This window comes from Bubalus kerabau, unplaced genomic scaffold, assembly GCF_029407905.1.
Source record: "Bubalus kerabau isolate K-KA32 ecotype Philippines breed swamp buffalo unplaced genomic scaffold, PCC_UOA_SB_1v2 scaffold_54, whole genome shotgun sequence".
NCBI classification, from domain to species: Eukaryota; Metazoa; Chordata; class Mammalia; order Artiodactyla; family Bovidae; genus Bubalus; species Bubalus kerabau.
This window is the reverse complement of record NW_026577908.1, coordinates 1,627,342-1,641,878: the sequence shown is the minus strand read 5'-3', so window position 1 is coordinate 1,641,878 and position 14,537 is coordinate 1,627,342. Positions and strand designations below refer to the sequence as shown.

General features: G+C 56.2%; 4 pseudogenes; all 4 read right to left on the bottom strand.

The window, feature by feature from the left end:
• Window positions 1-1,611: 1,611 nt before the first annotated feature.
• On the bottom strand, window positions 1,612-1,731 carry LOC129641017 (uncharacterized; annotated as a pseudogene).
• Window positions 1,732-5,015: 3,284 nt separating this feature from the next.
• Window positions 5,016-5,135, bottom strand: LOC129641015 (uncharacterized; annotated as a pseudogene).
• Window positions 5,136-8,415: 3,280 nt separating this feature from the next.
• LOC129641014 (uncharacterized) lies at window positions 8,416-8,535 on the bottom strand (annotated as a pseudogene).
• A 3,280-nt stretch (window positions 8,536-11,815) lies between these two features.
• On the bottom strand, window positions 11,816-11,935 carry LOC129641013 (uncharacterized; annotated as a pseudogene).
• Window positions 11,936-14,537: the final 2,602 nt, after the last annotated feature.

Sequence of the window (14,537 nt, the reverse complement as noted above, 5' to 3'; positions counted from 1 at the left end):
AGTCCGAGGACGATGGAAGATCTTCACGTTTCTGCAAGAGCCACACACCTCCAGAAGGAACCGCAAGACTTGCCTGACATGGTCAAGGTCTAAGTATTGGACTACACGTCGGAAGGTCTCCACCTTTGCTATGGAAGTCAAACGATCTTTCTTGGAAATGAAAATGGATCACACTGAACGTTCACATTCTTCTAGAGCATTTGAAAAGCCCTAAACTGTAGAAATCTGCTGTACGAGTTCCTTGAAAGCAAGAACCCATACTGATGGATATGTCTTAATGCCTTAGATTGTGCCTTGAATATAGCGTACACATGAACCCAGGAAAGGAAAGAATGGAATCGCCAAATACACAAAGAGATCAAAAGTGCCGAGCCAAGTGACACCTTGAGGCTTCCAAGAACTTTTCTGTCTTTCACACGCTAAGTAAATCCTGAGCACCTACGATGAGCTGGGAGGCATGTAATAAGTTTCTGGAACTAGGAGGCGGAGAGAAGCAGACACAGAGTTCCTGCTTTCACTGAGACGAATCTAATGATACATCACAGGCAGATCCTTGGAGAACTTGTCGAGGGGCCTCTACCCTCACCAAAACCTGGGTGTCAGGGAAGGCTTTTCAGAGTAACCATTGCGTTGAGGTCCATAGGTGGAACCTACGTAAACCAGGGTTGAGATGCAGGAAGAATTTCAGGCAGGGAAAACAGCATCCTGGAAGTCTAGGTGACCAGGGAAACTTAGGACGTTCAAGAAATGAAAATGCCCTATGGGATGGAAGCCAAAGAGTGCAGAGGGCATTCCAGGGAAAAGACATCCGAGAAGAACGTGAGGAGCAGGCATGAAGGGAATTGGTCGTATCTTCAATATGATGGGAAAATACAAGAGCCGTTGGAGCAGGATGGTGACAGAATTGCATCTGCATTTCCAAACGGTCATCTTGCTCCACGTCACTAATGATTGGAGAGACTCAACTCCAAACGCCAAGGAGGGACCACTTCGCCCGAGTCCGATTGGGCCTCATTGCAATGTCTGTCCATAGCAGATGCTGGAGAAGCTGTGGAGCAAAGGGAACTCTCCTCCACGCTGAGTAGGAATGGGAGTTGGTACAGCCGGGATGGAAAAGAGTATGGAGGTTCGCGAAGGAACTAAACGTAGAAGTAGCCTATGGTTCAGCAGTCCCACTCCCAGGCATAGATCCACCCCCAGTACAAGCCAACAAGCTAGATGCCCCGTTTGGGCACATCGATCTGTGCGCGCGCTCGCATGCGCATGCGCGATCGCCTGCGAGGCTGGGGGTGGGGCGGGGGCTGGGGCTCTGGCTGGAGTCGGTGCAAGCCCCGGGATTGCCTGAGGCAAGCCAAAGGAGCCCCAGAGGGAGACGGGACGGCCGGTCCGGTCGTCTGGTTTCCTGAAAGCCGAATGCGAATGCGGAGGGGCTCGCGGGCCGCGGGGAGGCAACCCAGGTCTGCAGCGGGAGTCGGGGCCCCGGCCACCCACTCACTCCCCCCGCCCCGGGAGGGGCTGGGGCTGCGGGGGTGGCGGGGGGGCGAGGGGGGTGTGGGTCCAAGAATTGGGACGCGGGGCGGGGGCTAAAGGACCTCTTCTGGTAGGCAAAAAAGCCTCCAGCACCCGGAATTCCCAGGTGGTCTCCCATCCAAGATACTGAACAGGCCCGACCCTGCTTAGCTTCCGAGATCAGACGAGATCGGGCGCCTTCAGACCGATAGGGCCGGAGACGGCCGCGGCCGCCGCGGGGCGCCCTAAGAGCCTTGCGCTTCGCCTCCCTTTCGCTCTGACCTGCAGGTCGGGCCAACGGGCCGCCCCTCTCCTCCGGGGGCCGTGCTGTACTTGAGCCGCACGACCCGCGACCGCACTCCAGCCTGCTGACGCCGGCCCGGCCCCCGAACACCGCCAACACCAGACCAGCAACCGCCTGGCCGGGCCCGGGGGCCCGATGGGCTTCCAGGACCCCCCAGTGACCGGGAGGGCGTGCGTGCGTGCGCGCGGGGCCTGGGGGGTGGGCTGAGGGGTGCGGAGGTCTCGGCGCCCTCCCACCCCCGGCCACTCCAGACCCGGCCGCGCTGGCTGAGCGGGGCCTCCCCCCACCTCCCCCCCCCATCCCGTTCGCTGCTCAGGGCCGCGCGACCCCGGAGGTGTCGGTCTTCGGGGCCCGCCGCCTCCCGATCCCCGCGGCCCGGGGGCCTCTGAACCTCCTGCGGGCCTAGGCGCAGCGAATCTTGAGCGCCCAACTTGCCCGGCACCTGCCCGCTGCCCAAACCCACCGGGAGCCACGGAGGCGCGGTCGACCGGAGCGCCTCAGCCCCGCCCCTTTGCCCTACCGAGGCGCCCCCCTTGTCCCCACGCCGCCCGCCAAGCACCCGACCTTCCTGAGAGAGCAGACGAACCACAGGCAGGCACACAGACATACAGACAGACAGACAGACAGACACACACACACACACACACACACACACACACACACGAGTGTGGTCTTTGGAAATACTTCTGTTCGTAGTTGCTGGGTTGAGCCCAACTCTTATAGGACCCATGGAGTGCGGCCCATCAGGCTCCTCTGTCCGTGGCATTTCCCAGGCGAGAATACTGGAGTGGGTTGCCATTACCTTCTCCAGGGGATCTTCCCGACCCAGGGATCAAACCCGAGTCTCCTGCGGGCGGATGCCTTGCCATCTGAACCAGCACATTGCGAATTCCCTAGGCAAAATACAAAGAAAAGAGCTCGTGTGCTACTAAGTGGAAAGGTGATTGAAGAAACAGAAGGTGTCCTTTGTTGGTATCTTGGAATCTTTCTTTAGTTTTCGTTGATTTTTACTCTTAAGGCTACTTGAACAAGGCAAGAGAGAAACCCCAGAACTGAAAAGCAATTGACTTTTTTGAAAGAAACCTGTGCAGGTTAAGCACTCTTCGTTTTTGAGAGATGGTGAAATGCAAAATCTTGATTCAACACATATGACTTTGGTGAACTTTATTTCAAATCTCCATGATGAACCCCTAAGGCGTCCAGGAAGAAAGGAGTAGAGCGGGAGACAAAAAGAGCAACCTTTCCCCTTGGCGCCATCCCAACCAGCTGCTTAGTTCCTTCATCTCATGGACTACCATCTGGGCTTATCTGGTTTGTCTGATTCTTGTTTCGGGGCCCGTTTCTAGTCACAAGGCTGTCAAGAGTGGGGGGTGGGGTGGGGGGTGGGGGAAGCCCTTCTTTCCATTCCACATGAGACCCAGTGGACAATCCAGGCCCTGGCCACTGCATAGAGCGTGCAGCAACAATATCAACGGTGATGCTGGTTAACAACGCATATTCCTGGAATCCACTCCGTTGCCTACTGAGTGTGTGCGGTGGTGGTCTGGAACCTATACCTGGAAGCTTTCTTGATGGTTGCAAATGACACCAAAGTCCGAGGACGATGGAAGATCTTCACGTTTCTGCAAGAGCCACACACCTCCAGAAGGAACCGCAAGACTTGCCTGACATGGTCAAGGTCTAAGTATTGGACTACACGTCGGAAGGTCTCCACCTTTGCTATGGAAGTCAAACGATCTTTCTTGGAAATGAAAATGGATCACACTGAACGTTCACATTCTTCTAGAGCATTTGAAAAGCCCTAAACTGTAGAAATCTGCTGTACGAGTTCCTTGAAAGCAAGAACCCATACTGATGGATATGTCTTAATGCCTTAGATTGTGCCTTGAATATAGCGTACACATGAACCCAGGAAAGGAAAGAATGGAATCGCCAAATACACAAAGAGATCAAAAGTGCCGAGCCAAGTGACACCTTGAGGCTTCCAAGAACTTTTCTGTCTTTCACACGCTAAGTAAATCCTGAGCACCTACGATGAGCTGGGAGGCATGTAATAAGTTTCTGGAACTAGGAGGCGGAGAGAAGCAGACACAGAGTTCCTGCTTTCACTGAGACGAATCTAATGATACATCACAGGCAGATCCTTGGAGAACTTGTCGAGGGGCCTCTACCCTCACCAAAACCTGGGTGTCAGGGAAGGCTTTTCAGAGTAACCATTGCGTTGAGGTCCATAGGTGGAACCTACGTAAACCAGGGTTGAGATGCAGGAAGAATTTCAGGCAGGGAAAACAGCATCCTGGAAGTCTAGGTGACCAGGGAAACTTAGGACGTTCAAGAAATGAAAATGCCCTATGGGATGGAAGCCAAAGAGTGCAGAGGGCATTCCAGGGAAAAGACATCCGAGAAGAACGTGAGGAGCAGGCATGAAGGGAATTGGTCGTATCTTCAATATGATGGGAAAATACAAGAGCCGTTGGAGCAGGATGGTGACAGAATTGCATCTGCATTTCCAAACGGTCATCTTGCTCCACGTCACTAATGATTGGAGAGACTCAACTCCAAACGCCAAGGAGGGACCACTTCGCCCGAGTCCGATTGGGCCTCATTGCAATGTCTGTCCATAGCAGATGCTGGAGAAGCTGTGGAGCAAAGGGAACTCTCCTCCACGCTGAGTAGGAATGGGAGTTGGTACAGCCGGGATGGAAAAGAGTATGGAGGTTCGCGAAGGAACTAAACGTAGAAGTAGCCTATGGTTCAGCAGTCCCACTCCCAGGCATAGATCCACCCCCAGTACAAGCCAACAAGCTAGATGCCCCGTTTGGGCACATCGATCTGTGCGCGCGCTCGCATGCGCATGCGCGATCGCCTGCGAGGCTGGGGGTGGGGCGGGGGCTGGGGCTCTGGCTGGAGTCGGTGCAAGCCCCGGGATTGCCTGAGGCAAGCCAAAGGAGCCCCAGAGGGAGACGGGACGGCCGGTCCGGTCGTCTGGTTTCCTGAAAGCCGAATGCGAATGCGGAGGGGCTCGCGGGCCGCGGGGAGGCAACCCAGGTCTGCAGCGGGAGTCGGGGCCCCGGCCACCCACTCACTCCCCCCGCCCCGGGAGGGGCTGGGGCTGCGGGGGTGGCGGGGGGGCGAGGGGGGTGTGGGTCCAAGAATTGGGACGCGGGGCGGGGGCTAAAGGACCTCTTCTGGTAGGCAAAAAAGCCTCCAGCACCCGGAATTCCCAGGTGGTCTCCCATCCAAGATACTGAACAGGCCCGACCCTGCTTAGCTTCCGAGATCAGACGAGATCGGGCGCCTTCAGACCGATAGGGCCGGAGACGGCCGCGGCCGCCGCGGGGCGCCCTAAGAGCCTTGCGCTTCGCCTCCCTTTCGCTCTGACCTGCAGGTCGGGCCAACGGGCCGCCCCTCTCCTCCGGGGGCCGTGCTGTACTTGAGCCGCACGACCCGCGACCGCACTCCAGCCTGCTGACGCCGGCCCGGCCCCCGAACACCGCCAACACCAGACCAGCAACCGCCTGGCCGGGCCCGGGGGCCCGATGGGCTTCCAGGACCCCCCAGTGACCGGGAGGGCGTGCGTGCGTGCGCGCGGGGCCTGGGGGGTGGGCTGAGGGGTGCGGAGGTCTCGGCGCCCTCCCACCCCCGGCCACTCCAGACCCGGCCGCGCTGGCTGAGCGGGGCCTCCCCCCACCTCCCCCCCCCATCCCGTTCGCTGCTCAGGGCCGCGCGACCCCGGAGGTGTCGGTCTTCGGGGCCCGCCGCCTCCCGATCCCCGCGGCCCGGGGGCCTCTGAACCTCCTGCGGGCCTAGGCGCAGCGAATCTTGAGCGCCCAACTTGCCCGGCACCTGCCCGCTGCCCAAACCCACCGGGAGCCACGGAGGCGCGGTCGACCGGAGCGCCTCAGCCCCGCCCCTTTGCCCTACCGAGGCGCCCCCCTTGTCCCCACGCCGCCCGCCAAGCACCCGACCTTCCTGAGAGAGCAGACGAACCACAGGCAGGCACACAGACATACAGACAGACAGACAGACACACACACACACACACACACACACACACACACACGAGTGTGGTCTTTGGAAATACTTCTGTTCGTAGTTGCTGGGTTGAGCCCAACTCTTATAGGACCCATGGAGTGCGGCCCATCAGGCTCCTCTGTCCGTGGCATTTCCCAGGCGAGAATACTGGAGTGGGTTGCCATTACCTTCTCCAGGGGATCTTCCCGACCCAGGGATCAAACCCGAGTCTCCTGCGGGCGGATGCCTTGCCATCTGAACCAGCACATTGCGAATTCCCTAGGCAAAATACAAAGAAAAGAGCTCGTGTGCTACTAAGTGGAAAGGTGATTGAAGAAACAGAAGGTGTCCTTTGTTGGTATCTTGGAATCTTTCTTTAGTTTTCGTTGATTTTTACTCTTAAGGCTACTTGAACAAGGCAAGAGAGAAACCCCAGAACTGAAAAGCAATTGACTTTTTTGAAAGAAACCTGTGCAGGTTAAGCACTCTTCGTTTTTGAGAGATGGTGAAATGCAAAATCTTGATTCAACACATATGACTTTGGTGAACTTTATTTCAAATCTCCATGATGAACCCCTAAGGCGTCCAGGAAGAAAGGAGTAGAGCGGGAGACAAAAAGAGCAACCTTTCCCCTTGGCGCCATCCCAACCAGCTGCTTAGTTCCTTCATCTCATGGACTACCATCTGGGCTTATCTGGTTTGTCTGATTCTTGTTTCGGGGCCCGTTTCTAGTCACAAGGCTGTCAAGAGTGGGGGGTGGGGTGGGGGGTGGGGGAAGCCCTTCTTTCCATTCCACATGAGACCCAGTGGACAATCCAGGCCCTGGCCACTGCATAGAGCGTGCAGCAACAATATCAACGGTGATGCTGGTTAACAACGCATATTCCTGGAATCCACTCCGTTGCCTACTGAGTGTGTGCGGTGGTGGTCTGGAACCTATACCTGGAAGCTTTCTTGATGGTTGCAAATGACACCAAAGTCCGAGGACGATGGAAGATCTTCACGTTTCTGCAAGAGCCACACACCTCCAGAAGGAACCGCAAGACTTGCCTGACATGGTCAAGGTCTAAGTATTGGACTACACGTCGGAAGGTCTCCACCTTTGCTATGGAAGTCAAACGATCTTTCTTGGAAATGAAAATGGATCACACTGAACGTTCACATTCTTCTAGAGCATTTGAAAAGCCCTAAACTGTAGAAATCTGCTGTACGAGTTCCTTGAAAGCAAGAACCCATACTGATGGATATGTCTTAATGCCTTAGATTGTGCCTTGAATATAGCGTACACATGAACCCAGGAAAGGAAAGAATGGAATCGCCAAATACACAAAGAGATCAAAAGTGCCGAGCCAAGTGACACCTTGAGGCTTCCAAGAACTTTTCTGTCTTTCACACGCTAAGTAAATCCTGAGCACCTACGATGAGCTGGGAGGCATGTAATAAGTTTCTGGAACTAGGAGGCGGAGAGAAGCAGACACAGAGTTCCTGCTTTCACTGAGACGAATCTAATGATACATCACAGGCAGATCCTTGGAGAACTTGTCGAGGGGCCTCTACCCTCACCAAAACCTGGGTGTCAGGGAAGGCTTTTCAGAGTAACCATTGCGTTGAGGTCCATAGGTGGAACCTACGTAAACCAGGGTTGAGATGCAGGAAGAATTTCAGGCAGGGAAAACAGCATCCTGGAAGTCTAGGTGACCAGGGAAACTTAGGACGTTCAAGAAATGAAAATGCCCTATGGGATGGAAGCCAAAGAGTGCAGAGGGCATTCCAGGGAAAAGACATCCGAGAAGAACGTGAGGAGCAGGCATGAAGGGAATTGGTCGTATCTTCAATATGATGGGAAAATACAAGAGCCGTTGGAGCAGGATGGTGACAGAATTGCATCTGCATTTCCAAACGGTCATCTTGCTCCACGTCACTAATGATTGGAGAGACTCAACTCCAAACGCCAAGGAGGGACCACTTCGCCCGAGTCCGATTGGGCCTCATTGCAATGTCTGTCCATAGCAGATGCTGGAGAAGCTGTGGAGCAAAGGGAACTCTCCTCCACGCTGAGTAGGAATGGGAGTTGGTACAGCCGGGATGGAAAAGAGTATGGAGGTTCGCGAAGGAACTAAACGTAGAAGTAGCCTATGGTTCAGCAGTCCCACTCCCAGGCATAGATCCACCCCCAGTACAAGCCAACAAGCTAGATGCCCCGTTTGGGCACATCGATCTGTGCGCGCGCTCGCATGCGCATGCGCGATCGCCTGCGAGGCTGGGGGTGGGGCGGGGGCTGGGGCTCTGGCTGGAGTCGGTGCAAGCCCCGGGATTGCCTGAGGCAAGCCAAAGGAGCCCCAGAGGGAGACGGGACGGCCGGTCCGGTCGTCTGGTTTCCTGAAAGCCGAATGCGAATGCGGAGGGGCTCGCGGGCCGCGGGGAGGCAACCCAGGTCTGCAGCGGGAGTCGGGGCCCCGGCCACCCACTCACTCCCCCCGCCCCGGGAGGGGCTGGGGCTGCGGGGGTGGCGGGGGGGCGAGGGGGGTGTGGGTCCAAGAATTGGGACGCGGGGCGGGGGCTAAAGGACCTCTTCTGGTAGGCAAAAAAGCCTCCAGCACCCGGAATTCCCAGGTGGTCTCCCATCCAAGATACTGAACAGGCCCGACCCTGCTTAGCTTCCGAGATCAGACGAGATCGGGCGCCTTCAGACCGATAGGGCCGGAGACGGCCGCGGCCGCCGCGGGGCGCCCTAAGAGCCTTGCGCTTCGCCTCCCTTTCGCTCTGACCTGCAGGTCGGGCCAACGGGCCGCCCCTCTCCTCCGGGGGCCGTGCTGTACTTGAGCCGCACGACCCGCGACCGCACTCCAGCCTGCTGACGCCGGCCCGGCCCCCGAACACCGCCAACACCAGACCAGCAACCGCCTGGCCGGGCCCGGGGGCCCGATGGGCTTCCAGGACCCCCCAGTGACCGGGAGGGCGTGCGTGCGTGCGCGCGGGGCCTGGGGGGTGGGCTGAGGGGTGCGGAGGTCTCGGCGCCCTCCCACCCCCGGCCACTCCAGACCCGGCCGCGCTGGCTGAGCGGGGCCTCCCCCCACCTCCCCCCCCCATCCCGTTCGCTGCTCAGGGCCGCGCGACCCCGGAGGTGTCGGTCTTCGGGGCCCGCCGCCTCCCGATCCCCGCGGCCCGGGGGCCTCTGAACCTCCTGCGGGCCTAGGCGCAGCGAATCTTGAGCGCCCAACTTGCCCGGCACCTGCCCGCTGCCCAAACCCACCGGGAGCCACGGAGGCGCGGTCGACCGGAGCGCCTCAGCCCCGCCCCTTTGCCCTACCGAGGCGCCCCCCTTGTCCCCACGCCGCCCGCCAAGCACCCGACCTTCCTGAGAGAGCAGACGAACCACAGGCAGGCACACAGACATACAGACAGACAGACAGACACACACACACACACACACACACACACACACACACGAGTGTGGTCTTTGGAAATACTTCTGTTCGTAGTTGCTGGGTTGAGCCCAACTCTTATAGGACCCATGGAGTGCGGCCCATCAGGCTCCTCTGTCCGTGGCATTTCCCAGGCGAGAATACTGGAGTGGGTTGCCATTACCTTCTCCAGGGGATCTTCCCGACCCAGGGATCAAACCCGAGTCTCCTGCGGGCGGATGCCTTGCCATCTGAACCAGCACATTGCGAATTCCCTAGGCAAAATACAAAGAAAAGAGCTCGTGTGCTACTAAGTGGAAAGGTGATTGAAGAAACAGAAGGTGTCCTTTGTTGGTATCTTGGAATCTTTCTTTAGTTTTCGTTGATTTTTACTCTTAAGGCTACTTGAACAAGGCAAGAGAGAAACCCCAGAACTGAAAAGCAATTGACTTTTTTGAAAGAAACCTGTGCAGGTTAAGCACTCTTCGTTTTTGAGAGATGGTGAAATGCAAAATCTTGATTCAACACATATGACTTTGGTGAACTTTATTTCAAATCTCCATGATGAACCCCTAAGGCGTCCAGGAAGAAAGGAGTAGAGCGGGAGACAAAAAGAGCAACCTTTCCCCTTGGCGCCATCCCAACCAGCTGCTTAGTTCCTTCATCTCATGGACTACCATCTGGGCTTATCTGGTTTGTCTGATTCTTGTTTCGGGGCCCGTTTCTAGTCACAAGGCTGTCAAGAGTGGGGGGTGGGGTGGGGGGTGGGGGAAGCCCTTCTTTCCATTCCACATGAGACCCAGTGGACAATCCAGGCCCTGGCCACTGCATAGAGCGTGCAGCAACAATATCAACGGTGATGCTGGTTAACAACGCATATTCCTGGAATCCACTCCGTTGCCTACTGAGTGTGTGCGGTGGTGGTCTGGAACCTATACCTGGAAGCTTTCTTGATGGTTGCAAATGACACCAAAGTCCGAGGACGATGGAAGATCTTCACGTTTCTGCAAGAGCCACACACCTCCAGAAGGAACCGCAAGACTTGCCTGACATGGTCAAGGTCTAAGTATTGGACTACACGTCGGAAGGTCTCCACCTTTGCTATGGAAGTCAAACGATCTTTCTTGGAAATGAAAATGGATCACACTGAACGTTCACATTCTTCTAGAGCATTTGAAAAGCCCTAAACTGTAGAAATCTGCTGTACGAGTTCCTTGAAAGCAAGAACCCATACTGATGGATATGTCTTAATGCCTTAGATTGTGCCTTGAATATAGCGTACACATGAACCCAGGAAAGGAAAGAATGGAATCGCCAAATACACAAAGAGATCAAAAGTGCCGAGCCAAGTGACACCTTGAGGCTTCCAAGAACTTTTCTGTCTTTCACACGCTAAGTAAATCCTGAGCACCTACGATGAGCTGGGAGGCATGTAATAAGTTTCTGGAACTAGGAGGCGGAGAGAAGCAGACACAGAGTTCCTGCTTTCACTGAGACGAATCTAATGATACATCACAGGCAGATCCTTGGAGAACTTGTCGAGGGGCCTCTACCCTCACCAAAACCTGGGTGTCAGGGAAGGCTTTTCAGAGTAACCATTGCGTTGAGGTCCATAGGTGGAACCTACGTAAACCAGGGTTGAGATGCAGGAAGAATTTCAGGCAGGGAAAACAGCATCCTGGAAGTCTAGGTGACCAGGGAAACTTAGGACGTTCAAGAAATGAAAATGCCCTATGGGATGGAAGCCAAAGAGTGCAGAGGGCATTCCAGGGAAAAGACATCCGAGAAGAACGTGAGGAGCAGGCATGAAGGGAATTGGTCGTATCTTCAATATGATGGGAAAATACAAGAGCCGTTGGAGCAGGATGGTGACAGAATTGCATCTGCATTTCCAAACGGTCATCTTGCTCCACGTCACTAATGATTGGAGAGACTCAACTCCAAACGCCAAGGAGGGACCACTTCGCCCGAGTCCGATTGGGCCTCATTGCAATGTCTGTCCATAGCAGATGCTGGAGAAGCTGTGGAGCAAAGGGAACTCTCCTCCACGCTGAGTAGGAATGGGAGTTGGTACAGCCGGGATGGAAAAGAGTATGGAGGTTCGCGAAGGAACTAAACGTAGAAGTAGCCTATGGTTCAGCAGTCCCACTCCCAGGCATAGATCCACCCCCAGTACAAGCCAACAAGCTAGATGCCCCGTTTGGGCACATCGATCTGTGCGCGCGCTCGCATGCGCATGCGCGATCGCCTGCGAGGCTGGGGGTGGGGCGGGGGCTGGGGCTCTGGCTGGAGTCGGTGCAAGCCCCGGGATTGCCTGAGGCAAGCCAAAGGAGCCCCAGAGGGAGACGGGACGGCCGGTCCGGTCGTCTGGTTTCCTGAAAGCCGAATGCGAATGCGGAGGGGCTCGCGGGCCGCGGGGAGGCAACCCAGGTCTGCAGCGGGAGTCGGGGCCCCGGCCACCCACTCACTCCCCCCGCCCCGGGAGGGGCTGGGGCTGCGGGGGTGGCGGGGGGGCGAGGGGGGTGTGGGTCCAAGAATTGGGACGCGGGGCGGGGGCTAAAGGACCTCTTCTGGTAGGCAAAAAAGCCTCCAGCACCCGGAATTCCCAGGTGGTCTCCCATCCAAGATACTGAACAGGCCCGACCCTGCTTAGCTTCCGAGATCAGACGAGATCGGGCGCCTTCAGACCGATAGGGCCGGAGACGGCCGCGGCCGCCGCGGGGCGCCCTAAGAGCCTTGCGCTTCGCCTCCCTTTCGCTCTGACCTGCAGGTCGGGCCAACGGGCCGCCCCTCTCCTCCGGGGGCCGTGCTGTACTTGAGCCGCACGACCCGCGACCGCACTCCAGCCTGCTGACGCCGGCCCGGCCCCCGAACACCGCCAACACCAGACCAGCAACCGCCTGGCCGGGCCCGGGGGCCCGATGGGCTTCCAGGACCCCCCAGTGACCGGGAGGGCGTGCGTGCGTGCGCGCGGGGCCTGGGGGGTGGGCTGAGGGGTGCGGAGGTCTCGGCGCCCTCCCACCCCCGGCCACTCCAGACCCGGCCGCGCTGGCTGAGCGGGGCCTCCCCCCACCTCCCCCCCCCATCCCGTTCGCTGCTCAGGGCCGCGCGACCCCGGAGGTGTCGGTCTTCGGGGCCCGCCGCCTCCCGATCCCCGCGGCCCGGGGGCCTCTGAACCTCCTGCGGGCCTAGGCGCAGCGAATCTTGAGCGCCCAACTTGCCCGGCACCTGCCCGCTGCCCAAACCCACCGGGAGCCACGGAGGCGCGGTCGACCGGAGCGCCTCAGCCCCGCCCCTTTGCCCTACCGAGGCGCCCCCCTTGTCCCCACGCCGCCCGCCAAGCACCCGACCTTCCTGAGAGAGCAGACGAACCACAGGCAGGCACACAGACATACAGACAGACAGACAGACAGACACACACACACACACACACACACACACACACACACGAGTGTGGTCTTTGGAAATACTTCTGTTCGTAGTTGCTGGGTTGAGCCCAACTCTTATAGGACCCATGGAGTGCGGCCCATCAGGCTCCTCTGTCCGTGGCATTTCCCAGGCGAGAATACTGGAGTGGGTTGCCATTACCTTCTCCAGGGGATCTTCCCGACCCAGGGATCAAACCCGAGTCTCCTGCGGGCGGATGCCTTGCCATCTGAACCAGCACATTGCGAATTCCCTAGGCAAAATACAAAGAAAAGAGCTCGTGTGCTACTAAGTGGAAAGGTGATTGAAGAAACAGAAGGTGTCCTTTGTTGGTATCTTGGAATCTTTCTTTAGTTTTCGTTGATTTTTACTCTTAAGGCTACTTGAACAAGGCAAGAGAGAAACCCCAGAACTGAAAAGCAATTGACTTTTTTGAAAGAAACCTGTGCAGGTTAAGCACTCTTCGTTTTTGAGAGATGGTGAAATGCAAAATCTTGATTCAACACATATGACTTTGGTGAACTTTATTTCAAATCTCCATGATGAACCCCTAAGGCGTCCAGGAAGAAAGGAGTAGAGCGGGAGACAAAAAGAGCAACCTTTCCCCTTGGCGCCATCCCAACCAGCTGCTTAGTTCCTTCATCTCATGGACTACCATCTGGGCTTATCTGGTTTGTCTGATTCTTGTTTCGGGGCCCGTTTCTAGTCACAAGGCTGTCAAGAGTGGGGGGTGGGGTGGGGGGTGGGGGAAGCCCTTCTTTCCATTCCACATGAGACCCAGTGGACAATCCAGGCCCTGGCCACTGCATAGAGCGTGCAGCAACAATATCAACGGTGATGCTGGTTAACAACGCATATTCCTGGAATCCACTCCGTTGCCTACTGAGTGTGTGCGGTGGTGGTCTGGAACCTATACCTGGAAGCTTTCTTGATGGTTGCAAATGACACCAAAGTCCGAGGACGATGGAAGATCTTCACGTTTCTGCAAGAGCCACACACCTCCAGAAGGAACCGCAAGACTTGCCTGACATGGTCAAGGTCTAAGTATTGGACTACACGTCGGAAGGTCTCCACCTTTGCTATGGAAGTCAAACGATCTTTCTTGGAAATGAAAATGGATCACACTGAACGTTCACATTCTTCTAGAGCATTTGAAAAGCCCTAAACTGTAGAAATCTGCTGTACGAGTTCCTTGAAAGCAAGAACCCATACTGATGGATATGTCTTAATGCCTTAGATTGTGCCTTGAATATAGCGTACACATGAACCCAGGAAAGGAAAGAATGGAATCGCCAAATACACAAAGAGATCAAAAGTGCCGAGCCAAGTGACACCTTGAGGCTTCCAAGAACTTTTCTGTCTTTCACACGCTAAGTAAATCCTGAGCACCTACGATGAGCTGGGAGGCATGTAATAAGTTTCTGGAACTAGGAGGCGGAGAGAAGCAGACACAGAGTTCCTGCTTTCACTGAGACGAATCTAATGATACATCACAGGCAGATCCTTGGAGAACTTGTCGAGGGGCCTCTACCCTCACCAAAACCTGGGTGTCAGGGAAGGCTTTTCAGAGTAACCATTGCGTTGAGGTCCATAGGTGGAACCTACGTAAACCAGGGTTGAGATGCAGGAAGAATTTCAGGCAGGGAAAACAGCATCCTGGAAGTCTAGGTGACCAGGGAAACTTAGGACGTTCAAGAAATGAAAATGCCCTATGGGATGGAAGCCAAAGAGTGCAGAGGGCATTCCAGGGAAAAGACATCCGAGAAGAACGTGAGGAGCAGGCATGAAGGGAATTGGTCGTATCTTCAATATGATGGGAAAATACAAGAGCCGTTGGAGCAGGATGGTGACAGAATTGCATCTGCATTTCCAAACGGTCA